The sequence below is a fragment of the Cherax quadricarinatus genome, chromosome 39 (genome assembly GCF_038502225.1).
Source record: "Cherax quadricarinatus isolate ZL_2023a chromosome 39, ASM3850222v1, whole genome shotgun sequence".
Lineage (NCBI taxonomy): Eukaryota > Metazoa > Arthropoda > Malacostraca > Decapoda > Parastacidae > Cherax > Cherax quadricarinatus.
This window is the reverse complement of record NC_091330.1, coordinates 13,799,669-13,822,298: the sequence shown is the minus strand read 5'-3', so window position 1 is coordinate 13,822,298 and position 22,630 is coordinate 13,799,669. Positions and strand designations below refer to the sequence as shown.

General features: G+C 47.8%; 1 protein-coding gene across 3 annotated transcripts in view; it reads right to left on the bottom strand.

Annotated features, from left to right (window-relative positions):
* C3G (C3G guanyl-nucleotide exchange factor) overlaps positions 1–22,037 on the bottom strand; it is a 191,638-nt gene extending 169,601 nt beyond the window's left edge. Inside the window, exon 1 of one of the 3 annotated variants that reach the window (XM_070092418.1) lies at positions 22,012–22,037. The gene's annotated coding sequence lies outside the window, so the exon portion shown is untranslated. Of the gene's footprint in view, positions 1–21,422; positions 21,552–22,011 lie in introns of those variants that run through there. The other 2 variants (XM_070092416.1, XM_070092414.1) reach the window with 2 other exon arrangements.
* Positions 22,038–22,630: the final 593 nt, after the last annotated feature.

Genomic DNA, 22,630 nt, shown 5'->3' with positions numbered 1-22,630 from the left:
GAGGAAGAAGCACTCCCAGACACTGACAGTCAGGAGGAAGAAGCACTCCCAGACACTGACGGTCAGGAGGAAGAAGCACTCCCAGACACTGACGGTCAGGAGGAAGAAGCACTCCCAGACACTGACAGTCAGGAGGAAGAAGCACTCCCAGACACTGACAGTCAGGAGGAAGAAGCACTCCCAGACACTGACAGTCAGGAGGAAGAAGCACTCCCAGACACTGACAGTCAGGAGGAAGAAGCACTCCCAGACACTGACAGTCAGGAGGAAGAAGCACTCCCAGACACTGACAGTCAGGAGGAAGAAGCACTCCCAGACACTGACAGTCAGGAGGAAGAAGCACTCCCAGACACTGACAGTCAGGAGGAAGAAGCACTCCCAGACACTGACAGTCAGGAGGAAGAAGCACTCCCAGACACTGACGGTCAGGAGGAAGAAGCACTCCCAGACACTGACAGTCAGGAGGAAGAAGCACTCCCAGACACTGACAGTCAGGAGGAAGAAGCACTCCCAGACACTGACGGTCAGGAGGAAGAAGCACTCCCAGACACTGACGGTCAGGAGGAAGAAGCACTCCCAGACACTGACGGTCAGGAGGAAGAAGCACTCCCAGACACTGACGGTCAGGAGGAAGAAGCACTCCCAGACACTGACAGTCAGGAGGAAGAAGCACTCCCAGACACTGACGGTCAGGAGGAAGAAGCACTCCCAGACACTGACAGTCAGGAGGAAGAAGCACTCCCAGACACTGACAGTCAGGAGGAAGAAGCACTCCCAGACACTGACGGTCAGGAGGAAGAAGCACTCCCAGACACTGACAGTCAGGAGGAAGAAGCACTCCCAGACACTGACAGTCAGGAGGAAGAAGCACTCTCAGACACCGACAGTCAGGAGGAAGAAGCACTCTCAGACACCGACAGTCAGGAGGAAGAAGCACTCCCAGACACTGACAGTCAGGAGGAAGAAGCACTCCCAGACACTGACGGTCAGGAGGAAGAAGCACTCCCAGACACTGACAGTCAGGAGGAAGAAGCACTCCCAGACACTGACAGTCAGGAGGAAGAAGCACTCCCAGACACTGACAGTCAGGAGGAAGAAGCACTCCCAGACACTGACGGTCAGGAGGAAGAAGCACTCCCAGACACTGACGGTCAGGAGGAAGAAGCACTCCCAGACACTGACAGTCAGGAGGAAGAAGCACTCCCAGACACTGACGGTCAGGAGGAAGAAGCACTCCCAGACACTGACAGTCAGGAGGAAGAAGCACTCCCAGACACTGACGGTCAGGAGGAAGAAGCACTCCCAGACACTGACGGTCAGGAGGAAGAAGCACTCCCAGACACTGACAGTCAGGAGGAAGAAGCACTCCCAGACACTGACAGTCAGGAGGAAGAAGCACTCCCAGACACTGACGGTCAGGAGGAAGAAGCACTCCCAGACACTGACAGTCAGGAGGAAGAAGCACTCCCAGACACTGACAGTCAGGAGGAAGAAGCACTCCCAGACACTGACAGTCAGGAGGAAGAAGCACTCCCAGACACTGACAGTCAGGAGGAAGAAGCACTCCCAGACACTGACAGTCAGGAGGAAGAAGCACTCCCAGACACTGACAGTCAGGAGGAAGCAGCACTCCCAGACACTGACAGTCAGGAGGAAGAAGCACTCCCAGACACTGACAGTCAGGAGGAAGAAGCACTCCCAGACACTGACAGTCAGGAGGAAGAAGCACTCCCAGACACTGACAGTCAGGAGGAAGAAGCACTCCCAGACACTGACAGTCAGGAGGAAGAAGCACTCCCAGACACTGACAGTCAGGAGGAAGAAGCACTCCCAGACACTGACAGTCAGGAGGAAGAAGCACTCCCAGACACTGACAGTCAGGAGGAAGAAGCACTCCCAGACACTGACGGTCAGGAGGAAGAAGCACTCCCAGACACTGACAGTCAGGAGGAAGAAGCACTCCCAGACACTGACAGTCAGGAGGAAGAAGCACTCCCAGACACTGACAGTCAGGAGGAAGAAGCACTCCCAGACACTGACAGTCAGGAGGAAGAAGCACTCCCAGACACTGACAGTCAGGAGGAAGAAGCACTCCCAGACACTGACAGTCAGGAGGAAGAAGCACTCCCAGACACTGACAGTCAGGAGGAAGAAGCACTCCCAGACACTGACAGTCAGGAGGAAGAAGCACTCCCAGATACTGACAGTCAGGAGGAAGAAGCACTCCCAGACACTGACAGTCAGGAGGAAGAAGCACTCCCAGACACTGACAGTCAGGAGGAAGAAGCACTCCCAGACACTGACAGTCAGGAGGAAGAAGCACTCCCAGACACTGACAGTCAGGAGGAAGAAGCACTCCCAGACACTGACAGTCAGGAGGAAGAAGCACTCCCAGACACTGACAGTCAGGAGGAAGAAGCACTCCCAGACACTGACAGTCAGGAGGAAGAAGCACTCCCAGACACTGACAGTCAGGATTGCAACTTCCCCAAGGCCTCGTGTCAGAAGCTACAAGAGGAAAGAGAAGGATCCCATCCCAATGAGAACTAGCCAAGTGTGTTCATGGTGGCCCCTCTGGGTGATTTTCCAAATAATGTGAGCCAAAATTCGGTTGTGTGTGTGTGGTGTAACAAGACGTATGTCTGCTACCGTAGTTTTAAAGATACCACTCAGCTGTGTCGATTCTTCAGTAATATTATTACAACGACTCAACACACTGAGCCCCAGGAGCGCCTCATCTACAAAAACATGATAATGACTGACAGTACGGAGTGTGTCACGCTCTCGTGGCTAGTGCTCAAAATTCTCTAATGGCAAAAATGGTGAGAAATATCTAACTTTTTATTGCAAGGTATAAAAAATATACGTGGTTCTGTACAATAGTACCACTTGTAGAGAGTGCGATCAAGTTGATGGATTTGAGGGTTTTGTAGACACAATGGCAATTACGACAATGATGGGTAAATTGGACACACAAGGTTTCCACTCACGTATAAGGAGAAACCTTTATGGCTGTCTGAAGCCCTCGAAGTGTCATCAGACACAGTGCCACCCATCACTGGTAAAATCATTGTCCTTAATGCTGGCGAAAGTGTGGTACAGACCGCTGAGTGTATTTTTCAAAACTCGGAAAGAATTGTTACTATTGTTAACGTTGATGGGTCCCTAAAAGTTGTCCTCAAAGTTAACACTGCGGCAGAGGTGTATAAGCTAGGTAGGACTAACCTTGGAGTGGATTTCAAGGAAGAAGCGATATTTGTAATTCTGGATTGAGTTAGGTATCCTAGCAGATATTGCCTATGACAAAAATAGAAATCTGCATGTCGAACGGATGTCGAGTACTCTATCCACTTGAAAAGTCGTTGTCCTGCAACAACGTCGAAGTTGCGAGTGCAACTAGAATTGTCAAGACTTTTCCAACTACACGCCCAACAGAACCGGCATATGTGCAAGTCCGTTTCAGTTATCTTGACGGGAGAGGGCGCTTGGTTGAAAGATCAACCATCTCCCAATTCCATGGGCCTCTCAACGTGTGTCGAGCCCCACTCCTCCATCACCACAGTAATGATACTACGACTGACTTGCCGTGGGAGAGTGATCCTTGATACATCAAGGTCCCTGGTGCAGTAAGTATCGCTGGGCGGTATCAGGGGACCCTGTCATCCGCTGGGCGGCAGAGTCCCTGAATTAGGGGACCTTGTTATCCACTGGGCAGGATAAGTGTCCCTGTATCAGTGGATCTGTTATCCACTGAGTGACATCAGGGATGACCTGTTATCCACTGGGCGGCATCATGGGACATTGTTATCTACTGGACGACATTAGGGGACCCTGTTATCCCCTCGGTGGCATCAGGGGGACCCTGTTATTTATTGGGAGGCATCAGAGTTCGTTTCCATTGGGTAGCATCAGAGTCCCTGAATCAGGGGGACCCTGTATTCATTGGGTGGCAGTAGGGTACCCTACAGTAGGGTTGGTGAAGGAGGTAGTCAGAAAAGAACCCGGTAACAAGCTACCATTTTCGGGAAAAATATGTAAATTCACCTCAGGATTCCAACATGGTTGCACCTTCTGACTCTTAAAATTTAATTTCTTTGCTTTCGTATAAGCTTCGAAAGGCAGTAAAAGGCTCTAAAACATAGGTTTTCTGACAAGAAATCTGATTCATACAGATGCGCATGTAGATTTTAAGACAAAGTCAAATAAACGTAATGCATATGTATATAGATAAATGGTTCAGAGAACTGACAAGTTGATAGATTAGACACATGTGCAACACTTGGGTATCTTTACTGTGGAAACGTTTCGCCACACGGTGGCTTCATCAGTCCAATACAGAGAAGAATGATTGAAGATGAGAAGGAATTTGAGGTAATCAGTCCCTCAGTCTGGAGTCGACGTAATCAGTCCATCAATCTTAATTCTTGTATGGGACAGATGAAGCCAATGTATGGCGAAACGTTTCCATAATAAGGATTTCCAAGTGTTGCACATGTGTCTAATTTATGGCTTTAGGCTTTGCTGCTCAACATTTTGTTATATTCTGTGCAATAAATAGAATGGCTTTTCTGATCGGCTTTAAACTTTTAACGCTGACGTGTTTTCCTTAAAGGTAGTTTTTTCTTGATTTTAGGTGTTTTTTCTTTTAATTAATGCATCAATGTTATTAATAAATTGGCTTCTGTGGAAAAACTGCAGAATGTCTCTTCTGATCAGCAATAAATCACAGTATTTAACTTGACTGGGTTATCCTAGTTATCCCAGACGTCTTAGGGGATTAATTATAGCACGTAGGTCTCTCAGGGGATCTAAAGTACAGCTGATGTCTCTTGAAGGTCTTACACAGGAGCGAGAGTTGTGTGATATGGAGACACCTACCCAGACTAAATTATTATTATTATTATTATTATTATTATTATTATTATTATTATTATTATTATTAATAAATATACAAATGAAGTCCTTGTGTTTTTATGTAAACTCTGCAAAATTGAGATGTGCTAAGAAGGCATATTTTCAGCTCATGAATAAATGTATTCATGGGCTGTAAATATGCCTCCTCTGCATATCTTAAATTAGTTTTGGAGATTTTACATAAAAACACAACGACCTCATTTGCATATTTAACAATAACAATATTATTATTATTATTATTAATTTAGTTTAAACAAATTATCCCAACTTAACATTTACTCTTACTCTAGGTTACGTTATGTTACAATGAGTTATTAATTTTGGAAAGTTATCAAAAAAAAAAAAAAATCCAGTGTCCCAAAATATGTCTTGAATGCACAATCTTCTTAATTCTGGAAGATTTACATACAAACCATGGATGACTCAGCTCAAAACACGAGGACTTCATCTGCATATTAGTGAGGTTATTTAATTGATACAATATATTAAGTCAATATTAACATGTCAAACTCTCCATCTGAAGTCTGTCTGTCTGTCTCAGTCTCTGTCTCTCTCTGTCCACTACACACACACACACACACACACACACACACACACACACACACACACACACGCACACACACACACACACACACACACACACACACACACACACGCACGCACGCACACACACACACACACACACACACACGGGGCCAGGAGCTGAGTCTCGACCCCTGCAACCACAATTGAGTACACACACACACACACACACACACACACACACACACACACACACACACACTAAAAGTAAAAATCAACACTCCGTGACAGCAGTGTTGCCAGACGTGTGTAGCAGCAGCAGCACTCTTAACATACAATCCAGCCACCAGCTGTCTTCACAACACGCCTGAAAAACGTGCTCATTTTCACGTTGCCTGAATTCTCAATTACACCACGCTGCCAGACGTACAACACAATTTTTTTTTTACTATTGATGAGTTACATCCTCACATCCTATATAGCGAGCGTATTCTTGACCAATAATTAAGGGACTGAAGGGTCTTTCCTGCGTAAATACAGGCGAATTTAGGTTAAAATAAAGTACACTAACCTGAAGTAAGCAATTTTATTATTTGTGGCGCCGACTTAGATCATTCATAACCGAACAAGTAAACACGTTAGAGAGCACAAGTTTTATATACTGGTGATGAACTGCAGTACATGTAAACAACACACTACCAGTGAACTACCGCACCAGCATAGTAACATTCCTGAGTCCTGCATACCACAGGCACTGAGAACATTCCTGGGTCCTGCATACCACAGGCACTGAGAACATTCCTGGGTCCTACATACCACAGGCACTGAGAACATTCCTGGGTCCTACATACCACAGGCACTGAGAACATTCCTGGGTCCTACATACCACAGGCACTGAGAACATTCCTGGGTCCTACATACCACAGGCACTGAGAACATTCCTGGGTCCTACATACCACAGGCACTGAGAACATTCCTGAGTCCTGCATACCACAGGCACTGAGAACATTCCTGGGTCCTGCATACCACAGGCACTGAGAACATTCCTGGGTCCTACATACCACAGGCACTGAGAACATTCCTGGGTCCTACATACCACAGGCACTGAGAACATTCCTGTGTCCTACATACCACAGGCACTGAGAACATTCCTGGGTCCTACATACAACAGGCACTGAGAACATTCCTGGGTCCTACATACCACAGGCACTGAGAACATTCCTGGGTCCTGCATACCACAGGCACTGAGAACATTCCTGGGTCCTACATACCACAGGCACTGAGAACATTCCTGGGTCCTACATACCACAGGCACTGAGAACATTCCTGGGTCCTACATACCACAGGCACTGAGAACATTCCTGGGTCCTACATACCACAGGCACTGAGAACATTCCTAGGTCCTGCATACCACAGGCACTGAGAACATTCCTGAGTCCTGCATACCACAGGCACTGAGAACATTCCTGGGTCCTACATACCACAGGCACTGAGAACTTTCCTGGGTCCTGCATACCACAGGCACTGAGAACATTCCTGGGTCCTACATACCACAGGCACTGAGAACATTCCTGGGTCCTGCATACCACAGGCACTGAGAACATTCCTGGGTCCTGTATACCACAGGTACTGAGAACATTCCTGGGTCCTGTATACCACAGGCACTGAGAACATTCCTGGGTCCTGCATACCACAGGCACTGAGAACATTCCTGGGTCCTACATACCACAGGCACTGAGAACATTCCTGGGTCCTGTATACCACAGGCACTGAGAACATTCCTGGGTCCTACATACCACAGGCACTGAGAACATTCCTGGGTCCTGCATACCACAGGCACTGAGAACATTCCTGGGTCCTACATACCACAGGCACTGAGAACATTCCTGGGTCCTGTATACCAAAGGCACTGAGAACATTCCTGGGTCCTACATACCACAGGCACTGAGAACATTCCTGGGTCCTGCATACCACAGGCACTGAGAACATTCCTGGGTCCTACATACCACAGGCACTGAGAACATTCCTGGGTCCTGCATACCACAGGCACTGAGAACATTCCTGGGTCCTACATACCACAGGCACTGAGAACATTCCTGGGTCCTACATACCACAGGCACTGAGAACATTCCTGGGTCCTACATACCACAGGCACTGAGAACATTCCTGGGTCCTACATACCACAGGCACTGAGAACATTCCTGGGTCCTGCATACCACAGGCACTGAGAACATTCCTGGGTCCTGCATACCACAGGCACTGAGAACATTCCTGGGTCCTGCATACCACAGGCACTGAGAACATTCCTGGGTCCTACATACCACAGGCACTGAGAACATTCCTGGGTCCTGCATACCACAGGCACTGAGAACATTCCTGGGTCCTGCATACCACAGGCACTGAGAACATTCCTGGGTCCTGCATACCACAGGCACTGAGAACATTCCTGGGTCCTGCATACCACAGGCACTGAGAACATTCCTGGGTCCTACATACCACAGGCACTGAGAACATTCCTGGGTCCTGCATACCACAGGCACTGAGAACATTCCTGGGTCCTGCATACCACAGGCACTGAGAACATTCCTGGGTCCTGCAAACCACAGGCACTGAGAACATTCCTGGGTCCTACATACCACAGGCACTGAGAACATTCCTGGGTCCTACATACCACAGGCACTGAGAACATTCCTGGGTCCTACATACCACAGGCACTGAGAACATTCCTGGGTCCTGCATACCACAGGCACTGAGAACATTCCTGGGTCCTACATACCACAGGCACTGAGAACATTCCTGGGTCCTACATACCACAGGCACTGAGAACATTCCTGGGTCCTACATACCACAGACACTGAGAACATTCCTGGGTCCTACATACCACAGGCACTGAGAACATTCCTGGGTCCTACATACCACAGGCACTGAGAACATTCCTGGGTCCTACATACCACAGGCACTGAGAACATTCCTGGGTCCTACATACCACAGGCACTGAGAACATTCCTGGGTCCTGCATACCACAGGCACTGAGAACATTCCTGGGTCCTGCATACCACAGGCACTGAGAACATTTCTGGGTCCTACATACCACAGGCACTGAGAACATTCCTGGGTCCTACATACCACAGGCACTGAGAACATTCCTGGGTCCTACATACCACAGGCACTGAGAACATTCCTGGGTCCTGCATACCACAGGCACTGAGAACATTCCTGGGTCCTACATACCACAGGCACTGAGAACATTCCTGGGTCCTGCATACCACAGGCACTGAGAACATTCCTGGGTCCTACATACCACAGGCACTGAGAACATTCCTGGGTCCTGCATACCACAGGCACTGAGAACATTCCTGGGTCCTGCATACCACAGGCACTGAGAACATTCCTGGGTCCTGCATACCACAGGCACTGAGAACATTCCTGGGTCCTACATACCACAGGCACTGAGAACATTCCTGGGTCCTACATACCACAGGCACTGAGAACATTCCTGGGTCCTACATACCACAGGCACTGAGAACATTCCTGGGTCCTGCATACCACAGGCACTGAGAACATTCCTGGGTCCTGCATACCACAGGCACTGAGAACATTCCTGGGTCCTACATACCACAGGCACTGAGAACATTCCTGGGTCCTGCATACCACAGGCACTGAGAACATTCCTGGGTCCTACATACCACAGGCACTGAGAACATTCCTGGGTCATACATACCACAGGCACTGAGAACATTCCTGGGTCCTACATACCACAGGCACTGAGAACATTCCTGGGTCCTACATACCACAGGCACTGAGAACATTCCTGGGTCCTACATACCACAGGCACTGAGAACATTCCTGGGTCCTACATACCACAGGCACTGAGAACATTCCTGGGTCCTACATACCACAGGCACTGAGAACATTCCTGGGTCCTACATACCACAGGCACTGAGAACATTCCTGGGTCCTGCATACCACAGGCACTGAGAACATTCCTGGGTCCTGCATACCACAGGCACTGAGAACATTCCTGGGTCCTACATACCACAGGCACTGAGAACATTCTTGGGTCCTGCATACCACAGGCACTGAGAACATTCCTGGGTCCTGCATACCACAGGCACTGAGAACATTCCTGGGTCCTGCATACCACAGGCACTGAGAACATTCCTGGGTCCTACATACCACAGGCACTGAGAACATTCCTGGGTCCTGCATACCACAGGCACTGAGAACATTCCTGGGACCTACATACCACAGGCACTGAGAACATTCCTGGGTCCTGCATACCACAGGCACTGAGAACATTCCTGGGTCCTGCATACCACAGGCACTGAGAACATTCCTGGGTCCTGCATACCACAGGCACTGAGAACATTCCTGGGTCCTGCATACCACAGGCACTGAGAACATTCCTGGGTCCTGCATACCACAGGCACTGAGAACATTCCTGGGTCCTACATACCACAGGCACTGAGAACATTCCTGGGTCCTACATACCACAGGCACTGAGAACATTCCTGGGTCCTGCATACCACAGGCACTGAGAACATTCCTGGGTCCTACATACCACAGGCACTGAGAACATTCCTGGGTCCTGCATACCACAGGCACTGAGAACATTCCTGGGTCCTACATACCACAAGCACTGAGAACATTCCTGGGTCCTGCATACCACAGGCACTGAGAACATTCCTGGGTCCTACATACCACAGGCACTGAGAACATTCCTGGGTCCTACATACCACAGGCACTGAGAACATTCCTGGGTCCTGCATACCACAGGCACTGAGAACATTCCTGGGTCCTACATACCACAGGCACTGAGAACATTCCTGGGTCCTATATACCACAGGCACTGAGAACATTCCTGGGTCCTACATACCACAGGCACTGAAAACATTCCTGAGTCCTGCATACCACAGGCACTGAGAACATTCCTGGGTCCTGCATACCACAGGCACTGAGAACATTCCTGGGTCCTGTATACCACAGGCACTGAGAACATTCCTGGGTCCTGCATACCACAGGCACTGAGAACATTCCTGGGTCCTACATACCACAGGCACTGAGAACATTCCTGAGTCCTGCATACCACAGGCACTGAGAACATTCCTGGGTCCTGCATACCACAGGCACTGAGAACATTCCTGGGTCCTGTATACCACAGGCACTGAGAACATTCCTGGGTCCTGCATACCACAGGCACTGAGAACATTCCTGGGTCCTACATACCACAGGCACTGAGAACATTCCTGGGTCCTACATACCACAGGCACTGAGAACATTCCTGGGTCCTGCATACCACAGGCACTGAGAACATTCCTGGGTCCTACATACCACAGGCACTGAGAACATTCCTGGGTCCTACATACCACAGGCACTGAGAACATTCCTGGGTCCTGCATACCACAGGCACTGAGAACATTCCTGGGTCCTGGATACCACAGGCACTGAGAACATTCCTGGGTCCTGCATACCACAGGCACTGAGAACATTCCTGGGTCCTACATACCACAGGCACTGAGAACATTCCTGGGTCCTACATACCACAGGCACTGAGAACATTCCTGGGTCCTGCATACCACAGGCACTGAGAACATTCCTGGGTCCTGCATACCACAGGCACTGAGAACATTCCTGGGTCCTGCATACCACAGGCACTGAGAACATTCCTGGGTCCTGCATACCACAGGCACTGAGAACATTCCTGGGTCCTGCATACCACAGGCACTGAGAACATTCCTGGGTCCTGCATACCACAGGCACTGAGAACATTCCTGGGTCCTGCATACCACAGGCACTGAGAACATTCCTGGGTCCTACATACCACAGGCACTGAGAACATTCCTGGGTCCTACATACCACAGGCACTGAGAACATTCCTGGGTCCTACATACCACAGGCACTGAGAACATTCCTGGGTCCTACATACCACAGGCACTGAGAACATTCCTGGGTCCTGCATACCACAGGCACTGAGAACATTCCTGGGTCCTGCATACCACAGGCACTGAGAACATTCCTGGGTCCTACATACCACAGGCACTGAGAACATTCCTGGGTCCTGCATACCACAGGCACTGAGAACATTCCTGGGTCCTGCATACCACAGGCACTGAGAACATTCCTGGGTCCTGCATACCACAGGCACTGAGAACATTCCTGGGTCCTGCATACCACAGGCACTGAGAACATTCCTGGGTCCTGCATACCACAGGCACTGAGAACATTCCTGGGTCCTACATACCACAGGCACTGAGAACATTCCTGGGTCCTGCATACCACAGGCACTGAGAACATTCCTGAGTCCTGCATACCACAGGCACTGAGAACATTCCTGGGTCCTGCATACCACAGGCACTGAGAACATTCCTGGGTCCTGCATACCACAGGCACTGAGAACATTCCTGGGTCCTGCATACCACAGGCACTGAGAACATTCCTGGGTCCTGTATACCACAGGCACTGAGAACATTCCTGGGTCCTGCATACCACAGGCACTGAGAACATTCCTGGGTCCTGCATCCCACAGGCACTGAGAACATTCCTGGGTCCTGCATACCACAGGCACTGAGAACATTCCTGGGTCCTGCATACCACAGGCACTGAGAACATTCCTGGGTCCTACATACCACAGGCACTGAGAACATTCCTGGGTCCTGCATACCACAGGCACTGAGAACATTCCTGGGTCCTGCATACCACAGGCACTGAGAACATTCCTGGGTCCTGCATACCACAGGCACTGAGAACATTCCTGGGTCCTGCATACCACAGGCACTGAGAACATTCCTGGGTCCTGCATACCACAGGCACTGAGAACATTCCTGGGTCCTGCATACCACAGGCACTGAGAACATTCCTGGGTCCTGCATACCACAGGCACTGAGAACATTCCTGGGTCCTGCATACCACAGGCACTGAGAACATTCCTGGGTCCTGCATACCACAGGCACTGAGAACATTCCTGGGTCCTGCATACCACAGGCACTGAGAACATTCCTGGGTCCTGCATACCACAGGCACTGAGAACATTCCTGGGTCCTGCATACCACAGGCACTGAGAACATTCCTGGGTCCTGCATACCACAGGCACTGAGAACATTCCTGGGTCCTACATACCACAGGCACTGAGAACATTCCTGGGTCCTGCATACCACAGGCACTGAGAACATTCCTGGGTCCTACATACCACAGGCACTGAGAACATTCCTGGGTCCTACATACCACAGGCACTGAGAACATTCCTGGGTCCTACATACCACAGGCACTGAGAACATTCCTGGGTCCTGCATACCACAGGCACTGAGAACATTCCTGGGTCCTGCATACCACAGGCACTGAGAACATTCCTGGGTCCTACATACCACAGGCACTGAGAACATTCCTGGGTCCTGCATACCACAGGCACTGAGAACATTCCTGGGTCCTACATACCACAGGCACTGAGAACATTCCTGGGTCCTGCATACCACAGGCACTGAGAACATTCCTGGGTCCTACATACCACAGGCACTGAGAACATTCCTGGGTCCTACATACCACAGGCACTGAGAACATTCCTGGGTCCTACATACCACAGGCACTGAGAACATTCCTGGGTCCTGCATACCACAGGCACTGAGAACATTCCTGGGTCCTGCATACCACAGGCACTGAGAACATTCCTGGGTCCTACATACCACAGGCACTGAGAACATTCCTGGGTCCTACATACCACAGGCACTGAGAACATTCCTGGGTCCTGCATACCACAGGCACTGAGAACATTCCTGGGTCCTACATACCACAGGCACTGAGAACATTCCTGGGTCCTACATACCACAGGCATTGAGAACATTCCTGGGTCCTACATACCACAGGCACTGAGAACATTCCTGGGTCCTGCATACCACAGGCACTGAGAACATTCCTGGGTCCTACATACCACAGGCACTGAGAACATTCCTGGGTCCTACATACCACAGGCACTGAGAACATTCCTGGGTCCTACATACCACAGGCACTGAGAACATTCCTGGGTCCTACATACCACAGGCACTGAGAACATTCCTGGGTCCTACATACCACAGGCACTGAGAACATTCCTGGGTCTTGTGTATCAATAAATTCACTGTAAGGTGGCTGTCAGCCCCAGCAAACCTGTGAAATACCTGTGACCTGATTCGAAGGTGGTACTCTGGCAGCCTGACCTGAGGTGTGTTCAACGAGGCTGATCATCTAACTGACTAAGTCTGGCTCTCTTGTTAGCTCTACTTTACTCTCTTCACTGCTTCCTTCAACCTTTATATTATCCCCATGTAAACACCACACTATCTCCAGCTTTCCTTAACCTTCACAGTATACTCTGTATTTACCAATGTGGTATAACATACTGTTACACATTTCCTTAGTCTAATTTGTATTTCTCATGGTAGTATAACATATCACTGGAATAATTCTATATAAGCTATATTATGTCCTCCCAGTAACTTTGTGTAAGAACAAAAGGTATAATACCGTGACTGGAACAATACACAAATAACCCGCACATAGAGAGAAGCTTATGACGACGTTTCGGTCCGACTTGGACCCTTAACTAGTCACTGTACGTGGCACTGCGCCAGCAAAAGTACCTTCTACATACCTTCATTATTAGTGAAATAAATAATTATATTCCTCGTATATCTGTGTATCAGGTTGTTAAGACTATATGTATCCTTGAAAATAAAGTGACTGAGTTCAGGTTAGTACTGGAGCTCTACAGAATGTATTAAGATTACAGTGTTGGTCAGATTTCAATCGAACTGATTAAGTGTAATGTAATCAGTTCGACAGTGTGGTGCAAAATGTTCTATCTGGAAGTGAAGGAGGCGAATTTGCACCTCCGGTATGCCAGACTGAATACTGACGTCAGTGTGACCTGTACTGACGTCATGTGACGTGTACCTGATGTTGTGACCTGTACTGATGTCGTGTGGCCTGTACCGACGTCATGTGACGTGTACTGACGTCAGTGTGAGCTAAGAACGCTACCAACACCAGAATGTGAGCCTGACCACACTACTTACCCCAGAGTGTGAAACAGTGTTCAGCAGCTCTAGCTGATCACTCCTGGTGTACGACTCCCACACTAGCTTTATTCCTGACCACACACTTGTATTCACTACCACAATACTGCACCACCAGCAGCAGCTGCAACACCCAGTAACTATGTCTAGCCCTCCTTCCCTCATATCTACTCCTTCCACACACTGCTTTCCCTCGTCCTGTACTCATCTCCCCTCCTACCCTCATCCCTCTGTCGTCCACTCCCTACCTCCCTCCCCATGCACACACACTCCCTATTTCTCTCCCTCTCTACCCCTTCCCCCACCCTGCTACACATAAGGGGTGGCAGCTGCGTGTGTCCACCGTGAGAACAGAGACAAGCTCCAGGGAGATCTGGAAGAGTTGAGAAGTACTTCAACAAGCAGCTGTTGGAGTTCAATCCCAAACAACAATGTAAAAGATAAGACCGGAGACAAAATATATCCTAAGAGGTGAGAATATAATAAACCTATAGAGAATTCAGGGACTTATAGAATCCATCACATTATACATGGCGTAGGCCTACTTCAAAAGGTTCGAAGGTTTGCAACCCGACTAGTCCCAGAGGTGCCCACTCCAAGGCCAGCGTCGCCAACTGTGATATTGAGCAACAAAGGGACATGAATAAAATGTTCATACCAATGAGTTGCCACTGCTGGCATCCACCACCATGATCCAGTCAATGTAGTTCTGGCTGGCACCCACACAGCACACCAACAGGTGGGCACAACATCTGTATCGCCACACCACTGTCTCCTCGTCTCGTCCGTGTCAGTGTTACTGTCCTCCTCTGTGTCTTCGTCGTTCGATATTAAACCATATGCCATGTATAACGCCTGTCTGTGTTTGTACAATCATATATGACTACACCTCCACCTCCATCTCCATCTCCAAATCTCTCTCTCTCTCTCTCTCTCTCTCTCTCTCTCTCTCTCTCTCTCTCTCTCTCTCTCTCTCTCTCTCTCTCTCTCTCTCTCTCTCTGACCTTGGTCTCCTCTCCTGCTCCACGACCCTGGCAAGCCATTGCAGTGGTTAAAGTAATGCTGTGTACATTATACCAACTCCTTGAGCTTGTTATGCTAACACACATTCCAGCTCGGCCCAACATGTCCACTGTGATATGTGATTGTCCTCTCCTTCGCACGCAGAAAAAACGCCTCGCATATATACAAGAACACATACAATATACCCAAAATCGTAGCCTGTCTTCCCCGCCTGCTTCTCGTTCCTTGTAAATTACCTGTCCAAGGTTTCTCTACTTTATTGTTAAGTTCCTGTCACTTATTATTCCACATTAAAATTTAATAATCTAGATAGTCACACACACACACACACACACACACACACACACACACACACACACACACACACACACACACACACACACACACACACACACACACACTACTCTCTCAGTTCTCTTTCAAAACTTGCTGTTTTTTCTCCACACAAAGGGAGGGAGGGAGGCGTTTGTTGTCAGGTTTTTGTCATGCTACGTAAGGCGTGCTGGATGACCTTGTTGTCCTGAAGCAGTTGTGAACGAAGGCGGCCGTGTCTTCTCACGGACAGTGAGAGCGTGGGCGGGCGCTCGTGGGCTGGTGCTTATGGACTGGGCGGCGGCTTGTGGGAGGGGTTTTATGGACTGGGGCTCATGGACTGGAGCGAGGGCTGTAAGGAATGTAAGGAACTTAAAAGAGCGAAGATGTAAAAACTTATATTCAAGGATCACACGTGTCACCATCACAAATGAGAAGAAAATGATAAGGTGAACAACTAACCCCTACAAAACAAGAGATGACAAGCCAACTCCCCCTACTACTACTACTACTACTACTACTACTACCACCACCATTACCACTACTTTTTCATCCTCTCTTTCTCCCGTCCCTATCCTCCTCGCCTATATATACTGGCTCACTCACTTTCTTCTGCCAGTGTGACCTATGAATGACCAAGACGGATTGAAACGTATCATAAGCTCTCTCTCTCTCTCTCTCTCTCTCTCTCTCTCTCTCTCTCTCTCTCTCTCTCTCTCTCTCTCTCCTGTGTGAGGGTTATTTGTGTATTAAGCCAACTTTGATGCTCTTTTAAATCACTTGTTCTCGCTATCCTGAAATACTGTTGCCCACTAACAGCCTCTGTCAAGACAAACAAAATTACAGACCTGGAGAACATAAAGAGAACATTCACTGCCCGCATCACTTAAGTCCCCCAAATTATTGGGAATGCGTTCAGTCCCTCAAGGCCCCATCAGTCCCTAGAGCGAAGGCTAAATATAATTTATATATGGAAAATTTTGAAGGGACTGGCACGAAATCTCTACACTGAAATTACTGCTTCGAGATAGTAAGTGTAATGGGACCAAGATTTTTCAACGTCTCTTCATTATATGAAATTATCAACGGACTCCCAGCTGTCTTTAAGAGAAAACTTGGCAAGTTATTGAAATCATTTCCTGGTCTTCCGGGCCGTGGTGCATATGGTGGACTGCGTGAGGCTAGCACCAAGAGTCTGACTGATTAAAGCATCAACCAGAACGCCAGGTCTAGACCCGGGCCGCAGGGGCCATTACCCCGGAGAATCAAACGGATAAAGATATTATTTTGTATTGTAATCCTCGTAGGGACTCTTGGGCATGAGAGAGAGTGAGAGAGAGTGAGAGAGAGTGAGAGAGAGTGAGAGAGAGAGAGAGAGAGAGAGTGAGAGTACGTGATGTGTTTTATTAATGGGTCTGGTTAAATACCGAACATAGGTACCCTAGTGGCTACTGAGCCACTGAGACGGGTTGCCTTACGCTACGAGTCTTGGGTTTAGTGAGCATCTGGCAGTGCTACTTTACAAGACTCTGGAGGACAACCATAACAATCTCACAGTCACACTAACACTGCAGCAACATCCTGTCACCAATAAGCACAAGGCTCACTCAAACCTTGTATTAATTGTCTGAACTGTGCTACAGGAGTCATCTGTCAGTTACATCATGTATACTCATGTACACTTCCAATTCTTTGTCGGGGTATCACCGACACCGCTGGTGGCATAGTGTGGGCAACTTAACCGCCACGGCAACAATTCCCACACAATTAACGATCCTGTTGTGTGGAGTACTGAGTACTCTTGGTCAGTCAGGCGAGCGAGGCCGGACGCATCGCTCGCCTGACTTCACCTACCTGGAGGTTACCTGGAGGTTATTCCTGGGATCAACGTCCCCGCGGCCCGGTCCATGACCAGGCCTCCCGGTGGATCAGGGCCTGATCAACCGGGCTGTTACTGCTGGCCGCACGTAGTCCAACGTACGCGCCACAGCCCGGCTGATCCGGCACCACCTGGCAGCACTTTCCTGCAAGGACACCAACATATTGCCTTGGCACCCACAACTAATATCCTTATAACATGGCGTCACTGAATATGACATAACCATCATCGTATTGTAAAATTAAAGACTCGAGTTATCATATGCAATAACCACTAAATCGTTTACACTCATATTGAGCCTTGGTCGACACTGCTGTGTCCCGTAGTATGTCCTCTTACAGCCAGGAAAGTTCGCTCCATTGCCCTTTATTTGACTGAAAGTATATCCCTCCACAGGCAGAGGATGTGTAGGAAGGGACAGTAGATATGTAGAAAGGGGGAAGAGGATGGGCAGGAAGGAGGCAAGTGATGGGTAGAGACAGGAAATGAGTTTGAAGAGGGCAGTGAATGGGCAAGAGACAGAGGATTGGTTAGGTACAGCGGATGGGTAGAAATGTACAGGCGATAAGTAGTAACAAGGAATGGGTCAAAAATGACCGGATGAGGAGAAAAGGATAGAAGATGGGTAAGAAAGTAAGATGCAGAGTGAGAAGGGTTGATAGGAAGGACAGAAGCGAGAGGCGGTCTGTACAACTCATTAGACCCTGGTGACACCCAGACACCTTCACTACACCACCTCATTCACTACTCTCCCGACACAACCATGTTAACTCTACACCCGTACTATACGCTTCCTATTAATATGATGGAGTAATATCATAGTATATCTGCTGAAAGTAAGGGATGCCCCACAAACACTTCAAAACATAAAATCTTATTCAGATCCAAAGCAAAACAGGAAGACACTTGATTCTATACTAGTCTTTTGCCTAATGTAAATTTATGTGAGTCGCCAGAAGGAATACTAAGTAGTTTTCCCCTTAGTGCCAGAGAGCCAACGTGTTAACACTGGCAAGGATGGTCAGTGCCAACATGGGTGACAGCACAGGCAGGGGAGGAAATGCCACCTTACACATTTCACACTCAACTCTTGTGTATCTGTTGTAACAGTTTATCTTGTATTTAATCTTTTTGGTAGATTCTAGATTCGTTTCCCATGACAAACTAGTGACACACATGTGAAGCACTGGCACTATGTGAAGAACTGGCACTGCGTGAAGCACTGGCACTATGTGAAGAATTGGCACTGTGTGAAGCACTGGCACTATGTGAAGAATTGGCACTGTGTGAAGCACTGGCACTATGTGAAGAACAGGCACTGTGTGAAGCACTGACAGTATGTGAAGCACTGGCACTGTGTGAAGCACTGGTACTGTGTGAAGCGCTGGTAGTGTGTGAAGCACTGACACTATGTGAAGCACTGGCACTGTGTGAACCACTGGCACTATGCGAAGCACTGACACTATGTGAAGCACTGGCACTATGTGAAGAATTGGCACTGTGTGAAGCACTGGCACTATGTGAAGAACAGGCACTGTGTGAACCACTGGCACTATGCGAAGCACTGACACTATGTGAAGCACTGGCACTATGTGAAGAATTGGCACTGTGTGAAGCACTGGCACTGTGTGAAACACTGGCACTGTGTGAAGCACTTGCACTATGTGAAGCACTTGCACTATGTGAAGAACAGGCACTGTGTGAAGCACTGACAGTATGTGAAGCACTGGCACTGTGTGAAGCACTGGCACTGTGTGAAACACTTGCACTATGTGAAGCACTTACACTATGTGAAGCACTTGCACTATGTGAAGCACTTGCACTATGTGAAGAACAGGCACTGTGTGAAGCACTGACAGTATGTGAAGCACTGGCACTGTGTGAACCACTGGCACTATGTGAAGCACTTACACTATGTGAAGCACTTGCACTATGTGAAGAACAGGCGCTGTGTGAAGCACTGACAGTATGTGAAGCACTGGCACAGTGTGAAGCACTGACACTATGTGAAGCACTGACAGTGTGAAGCACTGACAGTGTGAAGCACTGACACTATGTGAAGCACTGAGAGTGTGAAGCACTGACACTATGTGAAGCACTGACACTATGTGAAGCACTGACAGTGTGAAGCACTGACACTATGTGAAGCACTGACACTATGTGAAGCACTGACACTATGTGAAGCACTGACAGTGTGAAGCACTGACACTATGTGAAGCACTGACAGTGTGAAGCACTGACACTATGTGAAGCACTGACAGTGTGAAGCACTGACACTATGTGAAGCACTGACAGTGTGAAGCACTGACACTATGTGAGGCACTGACAGTGTGAAGCACTGACACTATGTGAAGCACTGACACTATGTGAAGCACTGACACTATGTGAAGCACTGACAGTGTGAAGCACTGACACTATGTGAAGCACTGACACTGTGTGAAGCACTGACACTATGTGAAGCACTGAGAGTGTGAAGCACTGACAGTGTGAAGCACTGACAGTGTGAAGCACTGACACTATGTGAAGCACTGACACTATGTGAAGCACTGACACTATGTGAAGCACTGACACTATGTGAAGCACTGACACTATGTGAAGCACTGACACTTGTGCACAACACTTGTGCTAGTGAGACAGACTTAAATAGGAGTCTTCCTGATCACCTACTCTGTATAAGGACACAGTGTTAATTTACCTTCACGTAATGAAATCCACAAAATAAGCTTTCCACGGTAGACGTCTTAGTGTAGTTCTTCAGGACCCACTTGTAACCCCTTCCCTTGTTCCCTGGTGACCGCTTGTCTGACTAGTATCTTTCCTTTCTTTGTTTACCAATGTTACCTTCCTAACTTCTTCCATTTTTTGTTTTTGAAGATTACGAAGTAAAGCCAGTAATTTCAATTTAAAGCTTGTTTTATGCCTTGAAAGTACCTGACTTTATGGGCACTGGAGCATGACACCTGCATTAGCTTTGGCGCTGAATGTATAATAATCATTACCAGTGTAACACTTGCCTCCTTCGAATATCTTATTTATGATACTGGTAATATTACTAATATGAGCATCACTTACACCCTCAAAAACCTCAGCCCATACGCAGAAAGTTAGGCCTTTCACTGCACCGCTTTCTTGTAAACTACGCTGAAGAGACAGTCTTACGGACATACCTGTGACAGGTTTCGAGGGTTGCTCTACCCTCCCTACCTGGTCTGAGGTCATGTTCTTTTTTCTAGCACAAGACGAGCCTGGCCCATGGCCGGGCTCCGGGAATAGAAAGACCCCTGAAACTCATCAAAGTTATGGGAAAGTTGCGTCTTTCACCGTATTGTTTTCCTGTTGTTCAACTACCTAGTTATGACGTACATGCAAACACTGACTGGTAGTACATAACTATTTCTTATATTCTCATTTCAATCCACTGCCATTTATTGTATCTATTTCTCAGATACTTTTCTGTCACTGTATCCACACATATAATAGGCTCCTAGTGCTGTCAGCTATTTATCGGAGAGCATCTCCCAGACTTTTGTATCTTCTTGATGGATAAACAACAGTCACTGATGCGGTTACATGATGGGGAAGGTCGCTGGTGCCCGTGAAAACCTGCGCTTACTGTTGTTAGGTAAGGTTCGTCAGGAAACAGGACAAGTGTTTCCCGACGTGGGCCTTAGATGATGACCAGCCGTTGGAACTTTTAATCATTCGACCTAGGCCTTCCGCTGGCTTACCGGTCCACCAGTTTAGCTCAATGCACTCGCTTCGTAGAGGCTCGGCCAGTTGCGGCGGCGTTAACACCAGGGCATGAACACGGATACTGGGCAGGTGAGGAAGATGGCACAGACGTGCAGGCTACCAACACAATAACCACACTGGGACCTCGCCAACTGCCTACACACACACACACACACACACACACACACACACACACACACATGTACACATATACATAAACACACACACACATGTTAGGAAGTATTTCTTCAGTCACAGAGTTGTCAGAAAGTGGAATAGTCTGGGAAGTGATGTAATGGAGGAAGGATCCATACATAGCTTTAACAAGAGGTATGATAAAGCTCATGGAGCAGGAAGAGTGACCTAGTAGCGACCATTAAAGAGGCGGAGCCAGGAGCTGTGAATCGACCCCTGCAACCGCAACTAGGTGAGTACACACACACTACTCTAAGCTCTCTTTCAAAACTTGTTTTTTTTTCCCGTCAGACAGAGAACAGATAAGCTAGGCATCAAGGTATCAGGTGCAAGGCTGCCACTTTAACACCCAACAGGTGTGCTGTTATCAAGGCTTACCAATAATCTTACCTGTGAATCACAATCCCCTGGCGCTGGTGGAGGACGAGGTGGACACTCGCCACATAGCCCTATCTTACCACATCCATGATCTCTTACCTGAAAGCGAAGGCAAGATGATAAAAATAAACAAAGAAGAGATAACACATTAAAAAACATTAACTTTAAGGGAAGATAAGAATAAACAAAGAAGAGAACACATTTTTTGTATTCATATAAATGTTGAACAAAACTTCTTGGCTTCCTGTACCTGAATAACTTTATCACCATATGTATAAATATTGAATAAAAGATTGTTACTACATGTGTGTGTCGTGCCTAATAGGTAAAACTGATCAATTAGCAAGAACTCATTTAAAATTAAGTCCTTTCTAAAATTTTCTCTTACACGTTTAAAGATATATTTTTTTCATTAATGTTAATGTAAAAACTTATAATTTTGCACCAAAAGAATCTTAGAAAACTTACCTAACCTAATTATAACAAGCACAATTTAATTTAGCCTAATCCAACTAAATATATTTTAGATACGTTCACAATAATTTAATAATGAACAGACACAAAGAAATATATATATATTTTTTTTTCTGCTATGTTCAGAATAATTTCTGCGAAATTATTACATACACAA